This window comes from Trachurus japonicus, chromosome 6 (genome assembly GCF_045865225.1).
Source record: "Trachurus japonicus isolate A0001 chromosome 6, Traja_1.0".
Taxonomy (NCBI): domain Eukaryota; kingdom Metazoa; phylum Chordata; class Actinopteri; order Carangiformes; family Carangidae; genus Trachurus; species Trachurus japonicus.
The window spans coordinates 38153389-38166758 of record NC_140912.1 but is presented as its reverse complement, the minus strand read 5'-3'; the positions used below and the strand labels follow the sequence as shown (position 1 = coordinate 38166758).

At 42.5% G+C, this 13370-nt stretch overlaps 1 long non-coding RNA gene across 1 annotated transcript; it reads right to left on the bottom strand.

The window, feature by feature from the left end:
- Positions 1-1623: 1623 nt before the first annotated feature.
- LOC146986667 (uncharacterized) lies at positions 1624-2014 on the bottom strand. The gene is made up of 3 exons (XR_015036081.1): positions 1976-2014; positions 1809-1877; positions 1624-1704 (listed from the first exon to the last, which is right to left on the bottom strand). It is a non-coding gene; the product is annotated as an uncharacterized LOC146986667 (long non-coding RNA).
- Between the last annotated feature and the right edge of the window lie 11356 nt (positions 2015-13370).

Below are 13370 nucleotides of genomic sequence, written 5' to 3'. Positions count from 1 at the left end.
TGCTAACAGCCGTTTGCGTTCTTGGAGCAGATGAAGGAAAATCCAGAGACAGGCAGGGTGTTTGAAACCATCTGAGATTTGATTAAAAAAGAGAGAAAAAATAGCATCAACACCAAATTGATACACCACAGCAGTTAATGTTTTTCCACAGAGGACAGACAGTTGTGCAGCGTGACCTTTTGACCCCTGTCTAACTCTTTCCTGCCTGACAGATGCAGTTTAGTGCCCTTTCTTTGCAGCACTCTGACGCCTCTTTCAGCGGAGTATGTTGAGCAATTAGTGTATCAATCTTTATGTCTGTTGCTGCCCCCTCTGGAAGCAGAGCCTGGTAGCATCAGCATCAAACAGGACCTAATGTATCTAATATATCAAGCCAGAGTTGGACACAGTTTATCACTCCGCTTTGCGGTTCATGACTGGAAGTGATCACCATGTTCATCATTGTTCTTTGTATGCGGCTGCAAAGTGCCCCTCTTTATCTGTTTGTAGGTTCTCCCACTGGATTACTTTTTTATATAAATCTATACTTGGTCTTCTCTCCCCATATTTGTGCCTATACATGCGTAAAACCTGCAGCCATTACAATCTGCGATCCCAGAACATTATACAGATGCAGGTCCCAATAGTCAGGACTGAGTTGGGGAAAAGGGCATTTAAATTTTCTGCCCCCTCCAGCTGGAACGATCTGCAGAGGGATCTAGGACTGACTGAACTCATTGGCCTGGGGGAATTCAGATCAGTCCTAAAGGATCGAGAACGAAGATCCATTGACTCTTGTGCTTGCCCTCTGTAATTTGTAAATGTTTATACCGTTTGTATAATTCTATCTTGTCTTGTTCTACAGTAGGTGTTGTTTTGCGCACTGCTTTCTTAGCCAGGTCACTCTTGTAAAAGAGGTTTTTAAATCTCAATTAGTTTTACCTGGTTAAATAAAGGATAAATAAATAATATAAAGCCAAAGCTATCTATAGGTTGTTCTTGTACTTGCAAAATCTAAACTAAGAAAATGACTTAGGCTCTTTCTGCAGGTAAATGCAGGGATACTCGGTGGGGGGTCGCGGGATGTACCAGTCGGTGAAAGAGAGACGTTCACCGCCAACCCACATCCATGTCCCCTGAGAGACAAAGAACATCAGTGTAAGGAAGTGAGGTCTTTGGTCACTGGATTGACTGAGCTCGTAGGATTTCATATATGAATACCTGGATGACGAAGCCTCCCAGCCATGCGGCGCCCACACCATTTGACCTTATCCTCTGCTGGAGGAATCTTTCCTCTTGGGCGTTGGTGACCGAGGCCAGGTGACCTCCAATGGTGTTGCAGGAATCCTGATGGACAGAGGAAGAACAAAGGGACTAAACTAAACAGATCTCAACTCACTTCACTTCATGACTCTTTTGTCTTATATGTGAATGTAAAGCTCCTCTTCTTATGAACTGATGGTGACAGACTAAACTAAACTACCAACATATCATCACTATCCAGAGGCTTTAGGTGAAGACGATCGTTTCTGTTGTAAACTTTGATGAAGATAACACAGTCAATATGAGCTATGTGTTTGATGTTGACGCTTTGTACAATTAATGGCCGTCATGTAACAACAGAGAGCAGTTAGAGCAGACATACCTTAGCAGCCCACCAGGACTTGGGGCCTTTGACAAACACGAAGCAGCGAGAGCCGAGCCGTTGCCAGCCATCTGGGCAGGCTTTCCGAGTTGCACAGAGAAAGAGGAGGAAGAGAGAGTGAACTGTCTTTTAGATGGCAACATTGCTCCCACACAAGTGTGTAAGTGTGAGTGTGAGATCTGACCTGCAGATGCAGCATAGAGGCAAAGAGCCAGGAGCAGGACAGTCTTCATGCTGAAGATCAACGATTGTTCTGTGGAGAAAGAAAAGATGTTGGTTAATGTAGAGAGAGAGAGAGAGCAGAGGCATCAGCTCCAGTGAAAGAAGAGAAACCTGCAGCAGCAGTCGTACCTGTCAGGTAGATGTGAGGAGGTTTGTTCAGGTATCAGCTGATGGTGCAGTGATGACAGGAGGCTGCTCTCTTCTTATATACACACCTCAACTCCTCTGAGTCACGGTCATGTTGCAATGTGGCGGCAGAAAGTGCTGACTTTGTTTTGTTTTCTGTTTCTTTGTTGTTTTTTCTTCTCCTTGTCAGCCCTGTTTCCTGTTGATGGACGTGATTCAGCAACCACTCAGATCAGACCTCAGCATCCACCCTCCACTGTTCATTCCTGTAATGGAGCTCTCTGTACCTGTCGTTTGTCAATTTGTCACGTTGCTGATTGTGTTGTAATTTGTTCTTTTGTTGTTGTTTTTTGTCAAAGATTTGAACCCAAATAAAATAATATACCTTTACATCTCTGTGCAGCGAAACTGATCTTTTTTTTTTTTCTGTATTTTATTCTACAGCACCAACCTCGGAGCCTCTGATTTTATAAAGCTCAAATAATGTGTTAATAATGTGTTAGTATTGTTAAACAGAGAACTAATCATGATTATTTAACAGTCATTTTCTAGCTTCAGCTTTTCCAGTGTCAGGAGTTGCTGCTTTTCATATTTTGATCATTCTGATATTTAGATTTTACACTGCGTTGTTTTACAGTTCTATGACTACCGGTATATACATCACTTTGGGATTTGCGAAAACTTAAACTGAAACGTAGAAACATCTGATATGAGACAAAGTGTTAAATTAATCAAAATATAAATTATTTGGAAATAGTAACTGGCCTATTTATTTAAAAAATGTTTAAAGTTAGGTAGCCTAAGCCTTCTACCAATGTGTACATCTGCTCCCTCTTTTTTTTCTCTCTTGAAGAAGTTTGTTGTGGAGCGTATAAGATTAAAGGTTTTTAAAGGTACTTTATTTGTCACATATACAGCTAGTACAGTGAGATTCTTTCTCTGCATTTAACCCATCCCTGAGGAGCAGTGGGCAGCCACGGTGCAGCGCCCGGGGACCAACTCCAGATTATGAGCCAGTGCCTTTGGTCAGGGGCGCTGACTGGAGGATTAACCTAGCCGACATGTTTTTAGTGGTGGGGGAAACCGGAGCACCCGGAGGAAACCCACGCAGACACGGGGAGAACATGCAAACTCCACACAGAAAGGCCCTGGGCGGCCGGGGATTCGAACCCAGGACCTTCTTGCTGTGAGGCAACAGTGCTAACCACTGTGCCACCGTGCGGCACGGTGGCTCAACACTGCCCCGTGTGGTTATTTAGGAAAATGCAGCCAAAGTAACTGTGGATCTCTACTTCAGTAACGTTATCATCCTCAGGTTGAAGTAAGGATCACACGCTGTGCCATTCACATATTACTTTATTAGAGAAAACAAACTTCAACAATCACAAACAGAAATGCTCTGATTCAAAAGTTACTGAGTGATTCACATTTTAATGTGTTAGGAAACACATTGGACAATAGAAGAAAAAGAAACAGAAATCCAAGCTGATTCCAGCTGAGACCCGAGATGTTTAGCCTGGATGCTAACAGCCTTAAAGATCCATGGAGCAGGCGAAGAATTTTCGGATGCCGAAACAGTCTTCGTTTTTCCAACTCTCTGAGGTTTGATTTTTAAAAAAGAGAAAAATAATATTAATATCAAATTGATACACCACAGTATCTATGGCAACAGCAGTTAACTATTTCCACAGAGGACGGACAGTTGCAGTGTGACCTTTTGACCCCTGTCTAACTCTCTTTCCTGTCAGACAGATGCAGTTTAGTGCCCTTTCTTTGCAGCACTTTCTTTTTGTTGTCAGCTACAAAGCTACAACTCCACAGTTGTATTATCATATTCACATTCAGATAAAACAAGTAATCTTTATGTCTGTTGTTGCCCTCTCTGGAAAAATAACCTGGTAGCACTGAAACATCGTGAACGTGAATGTCCCTGCTCCGCTGGTATTTGCCATGGAAAATTGACATGAGAAAACAGGTTAACAGGACACCAATTGACTGATGTATCTAATATCAAACTAAAGCAAACCAACTGTTAGTTGTTCTTGCACTGACTATGAAAAATCTAAAGTAACTAAGAAAGTGACTTACTGTTGGTGTCTTGGTAAAGGCACCTTCTTCTTTGAGGGTTTTCCAGCCCCATCAGGCGATCAAGATAGTTCATACGTTTACCGTCAATCCACACCCAACCTCCCTGAGAGACAAAGAACATGAGTGTAAGGAAGTGTGGTCTTTGGTCACTGGATTGACTACTTTCATAAATAAATAGGGGAGAGTGGGGTAAGATGAGTCAGTGGGTAAGTTGACACACACACCTTGTCTCTAGGAAACTATAGGAAAAAATTAGCACGTGACCAAATATTTGGGAGGCAGGCATCATTTCATGGAGTCTGTGAAGGTAGAACCACGTGAGTAAAGTGGTTTAACGTTTATGACCCAAAAATCATTTTTCACTCTCAAAAGTGAATTTCGTTTCATGAGGATTGTGTTTAGACCAAAAGAGATGATTGTAAATTTGTTTTATGATGAAAAAGGAAAAATCCGCACACCAGCAAAAAGCTCCAGAGCAATAAATCATTTATTATCACCCAAAGGGAGTAACGTTTCGGGCTCAGACTGTTAGTCTGATTTATTGCTCTGGAGCTTTTTGCTGGTGTGCGGATTTTTCCTTTTTCATCATTGACCTTTTTTTGTCCAGCACCCAGCGTCAGTTTTTTGGGATGTGCGTGCTTTGTCTATACTGTAAATGTGTTTTATACATGGGTTGTGGTATCTATGAGCTACAACATGAGGTAGTAAACTTAGCATGAAAGTGCACCATTTTAGCTGTGGAGTGTAATTAACCCAAGCCAAGGTAGCTGTGGGGTAAGTTGATCCATTTGGTCAGGGGTAAGTTGAGCCACCTATCCTATACACTTAGTGAATGTATTTTGGCTGTATATATGTCCAAATGATTAAATCAAGATTTTGTATGTTTGTGATTACAGTAAGTATGTTCCTGAAAACAGGAAAAGTTGTTTATAGTGTGCCAAACTTTACTTTCAAAGAAAAATCTCTGGGATTCTTCCCAAGATGCAATGTAGTTTCAAAACTCCCAAATCTCAGTAACTTGGCAGGAAGTCCCTGCAGTTTGTGTTCACCTGTAACCTGGACAGATGAAATATTAAGTAAAGGGGGAGGTAGGAGATGGATGGAAGGAAAGAAGGGGGGGTTGACCAATATACCCCAGTAAGACCACTTTTTTTGAACAAACAGTTATATTTACACTCATGTAGCGCCCTGCTATAAATAACATGTTATTTCATGTGTTTGGGTTTACGAATATTGAAGTATTGCCTGTTAAATTAGTTCTATGTTGAAATAAGATTGAATTAATACAGAGAAATTAATAAGTGCACTTCTTTTGGGTAAGGTACTAAAATGTCCCATGTTTTTCATGGTCTGTGAATGTCTCATGACGTTTCTGTTGTTTATTTGAGTAACCAGGTATCAGTCTGTTATTAGCCAATCCGTGCCTGTCAGAGATGAGTGCCAACTACCTACCGGATTCGGGAGGGGGTGGGACTAAACAAAGCGAGGAGACGAGGCTCGGGCTAGTAACAGGGAGAGACGAGGAAAAAGAGGGACAACACCATGGAAAAGTAGTTGTAAGCTATTTGAAACCGTGTAAAGTTACTGTTGTTACTAAAACCTTTAGCCGGAAGGTCTGGTTATGTGTTACCGGTACCAAATGTGGAAGTGAGCCGAGTTCAGAGCTGTTTCAGCCAGGAAATTGTACTGAGTGTCAGAGACGCCATTATCGTTGTGTATAGAGCTAGAGTTAGCCTCGTCCCTGCTAGCTGGAAGGAGACCGCGTGTGTGTGAGGGAGAAATGATTTGCGCCGAGTTTCCTGAGTGAGTATGAACACTGGTTGAACTGGTAACAATATGAAAATGTATGAGAACGAACAGTGAGTTTATTGGTGTTTTGAATTTATGCTTAGTGTATCTACGACCTACATGCCTGCCTGCCGGTTTGCCTGCCGCTGATCTGCTGCTGCTGTAGAGGGTGCTCGGGATCCCCGCTGTCGCCAGAGAGACTGCTGCTGCACGAGGACGTGTCAGCAGGACCAGTGTTCCTCATCTCCTTTTCACCTTACTCCTCTGAGCGAGGGTTTGAGGAAACTGTGGTTATCGTGAGTACTAAGAAACACTTTCACAAGGATACATGAGCTCCAACTCAACAAGCGCGCCAACGATATGGTACCATAACTGACTTACAAAACCCTGGGTATTTATTTATTTATTTTCTATTTTATTTTGTGAGCTCAAAGGGTCACCAGGTCCAAAGTAAAGGGTGATTGCCTATGTTTTCTTCTGTGTAATAAACACTTCTTCCTGTTGCAACAAGTATTTGCAGTCACAAATGTTTATTTGAATGTGGTGTTATTAGGGCTATAGTGTGTTAAAGGTACATGCATGGGAGTATTAAAGTTCAGAGCTGTTTCAGCTCATTGTGTTGTTACAGAAATGTATGCGCATGCGTGAGCTCTGGTGTCTTGCAGGACGCCGTGCTGCCGATCTCTTCGGATATTATCGTTTTTCTCTACAGATTATTACAAATTTCTCGTAATAATCCCTCTGACCAGCTCACAGTCCAGCTCTTCGACAAAGTAGGCTATACGATCGTGCTTCATTGTGCGCTGATCCGGCACTTCACGACTGCTAACCCGGCTTCCATTTGCCGGTGGCAGCTGGTGTGTTTGTTTTTAGCACCAAAGCTAACAAGTCTCTACACCAAGACGCAAGGAAATCCTGGCTGCTAAACGTGCTTACTGGAGGCAGATCCAACTCACCAGGCCCTTTCTCTGGGCCTGTGTCCGTAAGTCTCGTTTTGCTGACCTATAGTGAGATTTTCAAGTCTGCTATTTTCTGCTCTGGGCTCCCGTTGCGGAGCCCAGTCTTGCTCAGTAGCTAACTGGCAAACTGGCTAGCACAGCCCACCTGTGACAACAATACCGGCTCTGTATTGCGTTCACCTTTACTGGCCACAGCTTTGTCTCTCCCCAGTGTCCACCACCATACAATCATGGCTCCACTCACCTCTCCATCCTGTGACGGCTGCTTCCGCCTCGCTGAGAAAGTCTCTGAGTTGGAAGGACGAATCTCCAACCTGTATCAGATCCGCGAGGCTGAGCTGCTGATGGACACAGTCGTATGTGATCCCCCGCGACTTGAAGCCATCGCTCCGGCCGCCGCCGCCGCAGCCCCCCCAGGCCTCAACTCTGACGACTGCTCCTGGATCCACCAAGGTGCCAAGCCCAAATTCCAGGGCTTCTCCACCCCGTCTGCACCTGAATCCTGGTCGCTGGTCGCTGCTGGCGGCAAAAGAACTTGCCGCTCCCCTCCCACACTTAAACACCACATCCATCTTCAAAATAAATTCTCCCCCCTGGACCAAGATGTCTTTCCCCCTCTGGCCAAGGAACCCCGGCTCTCTCCAGCTCCACCTTCTTCACAGTTTCCCCCGGCCTCACGATTCTCGTTCACCTGAAGCTGGAGCTGTCGCTAAGCAGCCCCCCATGTTACCGGCGGTCACACAGGACATCAATGACGTCATCCCTCAGCTGCTGTCACAACGTCCGTCTGTCTCCGCCGTGGTTGCTCACGTTGGGACGTGCGACCTTAAACAGCAGCAGTCTGAGAAGCTCAAAGGTGACTACATCTCCCTCATAAACACCATCCTGGATTCAAACAAGCAGTGCATAGTCTCAGGTCCCTTTGCCCCCCCTTGCTTTGGTGATGTAAAATTTAGCCGCATCAGACAACTCCACATCTGGCTCAAAGGACACTGTCGCAGCAGAGACATCCCCTATGTGGACAATTTCACCTCTTTCCTCAACAGAACGGACTTTTTCAAATCAGACCGCCTCCACCCAAACCTCGCCGGATTCCGTCTCTTATCCCTGAACATTGACCTCACTCGATCGATCCCTGTTATTACAAATTTTAGGCCCAAGAAATGCAATTCTGATCTCACATTTTCTGCAAATTTCAGTAATCTTATCCATATCACTCCAGTTGACAGCCCGCCACACAGCAAAGCACCTCAGATAATTAAAATGGCTTTGTTAAACGTCAGATCACTTACAAATAAATCATTCTTAATAAACGATCTCATCAGCACCCACAGTTTAGATTTTACCCTGCTAACTGAAACCTGGTTGGATAAAAATGGTGCAGCTACACTTATTGAAACCGCACCTCCTAATTTCAGTTTCATCCATACCACCAGAACTGATAAGAGAGGTGGTGGAATTGCTGCCATCTTCTCAGAAATCTATGTGTGCAAGGAAATTTCCCTTGGTGAATTCTTGTCCTTTGAACACATTGCTATATCAATACACTGTAAAACTACAATCTTAATTATAACTGTCTATCGTCCCCCGAAATCCAAGTATGGCTTTATGGAAGAATTTTCTCAGCTGTTATCTGAGGTCTCCATAGATTATGACTGCATTATCATATCTGGTGACTTTAATATTCATGTTGATGTTGAAACAGATCCAGATGCCTCAAACTTTATTAGTCTGTTAGAGGCATTTGAATTCTCACAGCATGTCCGTGGTTCTACCCACAATAAAGGACATACTCTTGACCTTATCATCTCCAAAGGACTTAACATCTCTGCACCCCGTATTGTGGATGTTGGTTTCTCTGATCATTGTTGTATTTTCTTTGACGTGTCTGCTGTTCATGTACAATATAATAGCTCTCGAACAATCAAAAAACGTATAATTAATAAGAATACAGCTGAAAGCTTTCAAAATACTGTAGATGAGTTGTCGTTATCCACAGTGTGCACAGCCGGGGATCCTGTGGAAAACTTCACCACAAAAATACAGAATATCTTTGACAAAATTGCACCTGTTAAAACTAAACATGTAGGGAAACAAAAGGCTCCCTGGAGAAATGATGTGGTTGTCAGTCAGTTAAAAAGAAAGTGCCGCCAGGCAGAGAGACAGTGGAGAAAAACAAAACTTAAGGTCCATAATGACATCTATAAAGTAAAGCTGAATGAATACAACAAAGCAATTAAACAGGCTCGACAGTCTTTCTTTTCAAAAATCATAAATGACAATATTAATAATAATAAAGTACTCTTCTCCACTGTTGACAAACTCATTAACCCACCATCCACCATCCCATCCGAAATGCTGTCTACTGAAAAATGTGAGCAATTTGCCTCATTCTTTAATAACAAAATCACAGCTATTAGACAAGACATCAGTGCTCTACGATCCAAAAAAGGACCTGTCTTTTCCTCTAGAAATCTGACTTGCATCATGAAACACTTTGACTGTTTAAATCTCCCAGAACTTGAAAATATTGTAGGTCAGCTAAGGTCCTCCACGTGCTGCTTGGATCCCCTTCCAACTAAATTTTTTAAAACAGTTTTTAACTGCATAGCACCGGAGGTTTTAGACATTATAAACTGGTCTCTTCAGTCAGGTACATTTCCTACAGCACTTAAAACAGCTGTCATCAAACCACTCTTGAAGAAGAAAAATCTGGATCCAAGTGTTATTGCCAATTACAGACCCATCTCCAATCTACCATTCCTCAGCAAAATACTCGAAAAAACGGTTTACATTCAGCTAAAAAACTATCTCACATCAAATACCCTCCTAGATATATATCAGTCTGGTTTCCGTTCCCATCATAGTACAGAAACAGCACTCATCAAAGTTGTTAACGACCTACACATAAACACAGACTCAAAAAAAATATCCATTCTCATATTACTTGACCTCAGTGCCACTTTTGACACGGTTGACCATAATATTCTACTGGAGCGGCTTGAACGATGGGTCGGCTTATCCGGACCTGGGGCCTCATTTATCATTGTGGATACACCTTTTTTTACACCATTTTCCCCTCGTTTTGTGCGTACGCACTTTTCTCCGCCAAATTTGGGATCTATCAAGCCAAAACCTGACGGGAAAAAGTGCGGATATTTACACCCATTTTGACCCTGGCGTACGCCTTTTTTGAGGAACAGGAGGAATTGGCGACACCGTTGCTGAGTCAGAGAACTGCAGTGTGAGAGGGAGAGAGGAGCGGAGTACATTTAGAAGAGTACAGTAGGATTTTTTTGAAGTAATTGTGGTAGTGGTGGACCATTGATGCTGGCAATCCAACCCGCTCTATAATAACACTAGGCTATATGTTCATTGATAAACAGAGCGGATTGTGGATTTTGCTTTTTTGATTAGGCTGTGTGACGTCTGACAAGGATCAAACCATCCAAGTTTAAAAACACACCGGCAGCAGCGCAAACTGATCTGCAGCCTAGACTGTTATTAATCTGTCACCTGAGTTAACGAGGTGCACGTGTGTTTGGAGCTGACGAGAGGAGAGAATAAAGAGTGAGACAACGCGGCTCTGAGGAGGAACTATGAAGGACTCAGCTGTAATGGAAAATGACCTAAACCGAGTCCAGAGCTGTAACTGTGTAGTGGAAAGGCCTGCAAAATAATGGTAACTATCGTCCTGCTTCCTACATTGTTTTGACATCTAGGTAAAAAGAAAAAAAAAAAAAAAAAAAGATTTTCTGGGATAAAGGGGCAGATTACATAAGATTCTTCTTCTTTCTGCTCCCTTTTGTTGAGATTTGGGAGGTTTTTGTTTTTATTGTAGCTTATTAAAATGCAAGATCATTTTTCTGACTGATTTATTGCCCGTGTATCTGCTTTCGGAGAAGAGAAGTTCCGCTTCTTTCCCCCGTCCTCCGCCCGTTGTCTCCGTTGTCACTTTGTTGTCACAAAAGTTGCTGCACCACAGAGAGCACATGGCTACTTAAATATGCACGTGCTGACCATATATAGTTGTATATAGGCGTTCCGGGGGCGGAGTAAGAGGTGTGTTCACGTGTGCACCATCCTTGGGTCCGGTGTGATTTATTGCGGAGAGTTGTGCGTACGCACAGTTTGATTGATCTGAAAAAGGTGTAAATATTTAGGGTGTACGCCATTTTCGTCTTTTCGCCGTACGCAAATATTTAGTAGCAGTTTTACACCCTCTTTGATAAATGAGGCCCCTGTTCTCAAATGGTTTAAGAGTTACCTAAATGGCAGGCAGTTTTTTGTGAATATTGGGGATTTTGCATCCCACAGGAAGGACATTACATGCGGCGTCCCCCAAGGGTCAATTCTTGGCCCACTGTTGTTCAATCTTTACATGCTTCCACTCTCACAAGTCATACGCAAACATAACATAAATTACCATAACTATGCAGATGACTCACAGCTCTACATTTCACTACATCCTGATGATCTATCTCCCATACAGTCCCTCATTCAGTGCATCAATGATATTAACCAGTGGATGACAGATAACTTTTTACAGCTTAACAAAGACAAAACAGAAATACTCATTTTTGGTGCACAAGCTCACAGACATAAAATTGCAACACATCTCAAATCCCTATCCCTGGACAGTAAAACTGAAGCAAGAAACCTAGGTATAATCATTGACAGTAATCTTAATTTCAAAAGTCATATCAACCACATCACAAGATCAGCATTTTACCATCTGAAAAATATTTCCAAATTAAAGGGCATCCTGTCAATGTCAGACTCAGAGAAATTAATCCATGCATTCATAACAAGCAGATTAGATTATTGCAATGGTTTATTCACTGAACTCCCAAAAACAAGTATTCACAGACTACAGTTAATTCAAAATGCAGCTGCACGCATTCTCACTGGTACAAAAAAATCTCAACACATCACGCCTGTTCTTAGATCACTGCACTGGTTACCCATTAAGACAAGAATTGATTTCAAAATTCTGCTCCTGGTTTATAAAGCTCTACATGGCATTGCACCTCAGTACATAACCGACATGCTTATCAACTACACACCACCACGTACCCTTAGATCCACAAGTAATTGCAATCTAGTCATCCCCCGTAGTAACACTAGGCAAGGGGAGGCAGCCTTTTCCATCTATGCCCCGCGCATCTGGAACAAGCTGCCCGAGATAGTAAAACAGGCGACATCAGTGACCACATTTAAAAACAAGTTAAAAACTTTCCTCTTCACAACTGCATTTGATTAATGTGTGTGTGTGTGTGTGTGTGTGTGTGTGTGTGTGTGTGTGTGTGTGTGTGTGTGTGTGTGTACCAATGTGTCCCCTGAGCATTTATATAAGTGTATGTGATACTGTTTTGATGCTGCTTTGTTTTGTCTTTAAATTTGCACTTTTTTAATTGTTTGCACTATTATTGCATTGTATTATAATTGTTTAACTATTGTAAAGCGCATTGAGTTTGCCCTGTGCATGAAATGCGCTTTATAAATAAAATTGAATTGAATTGAATTAAAGTTACAATAACAATGAAGCTATAAAATAAGCTAATCAGGCCTCTCTGCACCCTAGCCAGAGTCATATGCTCTAGATTAAGTAAACACATTAAAAGGTTGATATTTTCGTGGACTCCCTCCAATTCAGCTCCCATGCTCGAGGTGTCATCAGGTATAAGGGGTTTTACCATGACAATGCTGTAATAAAATAGAGTTGGTTGGGAGGGCTACACGTGGGGGCATCGTCCGGGATTTTACATTGTTTACTGGTTGTGAGCAAAGTAATTGTGAAAAAAAAAAAAGCTAAAGTTAATGCTAACTGAAACGCTAACTTAAGTAGCTATAGCCCTGTAGCCACAAAATTTTTGAAGTGTGTATTTTCTGTGACTGTTTTTTGTAAAGCTAAAAGAAAAAATGGAGTCAGAACAAATATTCAAATGGTGTGATGACAAAGGTATTGATGTTAAGAAATCACTTGTGCTTAGTGAGGTTTCTCTTGACGTTACTGATGAGACCATTTATAAGGTACTTGATGAAGCTAAAATATTTGGTCGCTCTAAAGTAAGAGGACGGTGTTTAGCACACACTAACAAGCAGTCAGTCTTAGTTGAGACCACAAATGACCTGACTCATGTTGACCTACCTGAACAGTTGTTAGTGGGAGACCAATCAGACATTTGGGTAATTAGTATCCCTGACACTCAACGTTCCCACGTACCTGTTGACAAAGAAGGTTTTCAGTCCAAGCTAGTGTCATTCTTAGCCAATGAAGGGATGACTTTAGGTGACGTCACAGGCTTGTTAAGCCCTAGTCCTGCTCCATCCACTGCTCCAGACTTGAACACAGAGCTTGTGAATGCCATATCCTCACTTGTTGAAAAATGTCAAGCCCCGCCTGTGGACGCACAAGGCTATCGCAAACTTCGCTTGTTCTCAGGCATGAAACCAACTCCACATGGAGAAGAGGAGTACGACGCTTGGGCGGAACAGACGACACATATGCTGGATGAGTGGCAGTGTTCTGATGTCGTCAAGAAGCAAAGAATTGCTGAGAG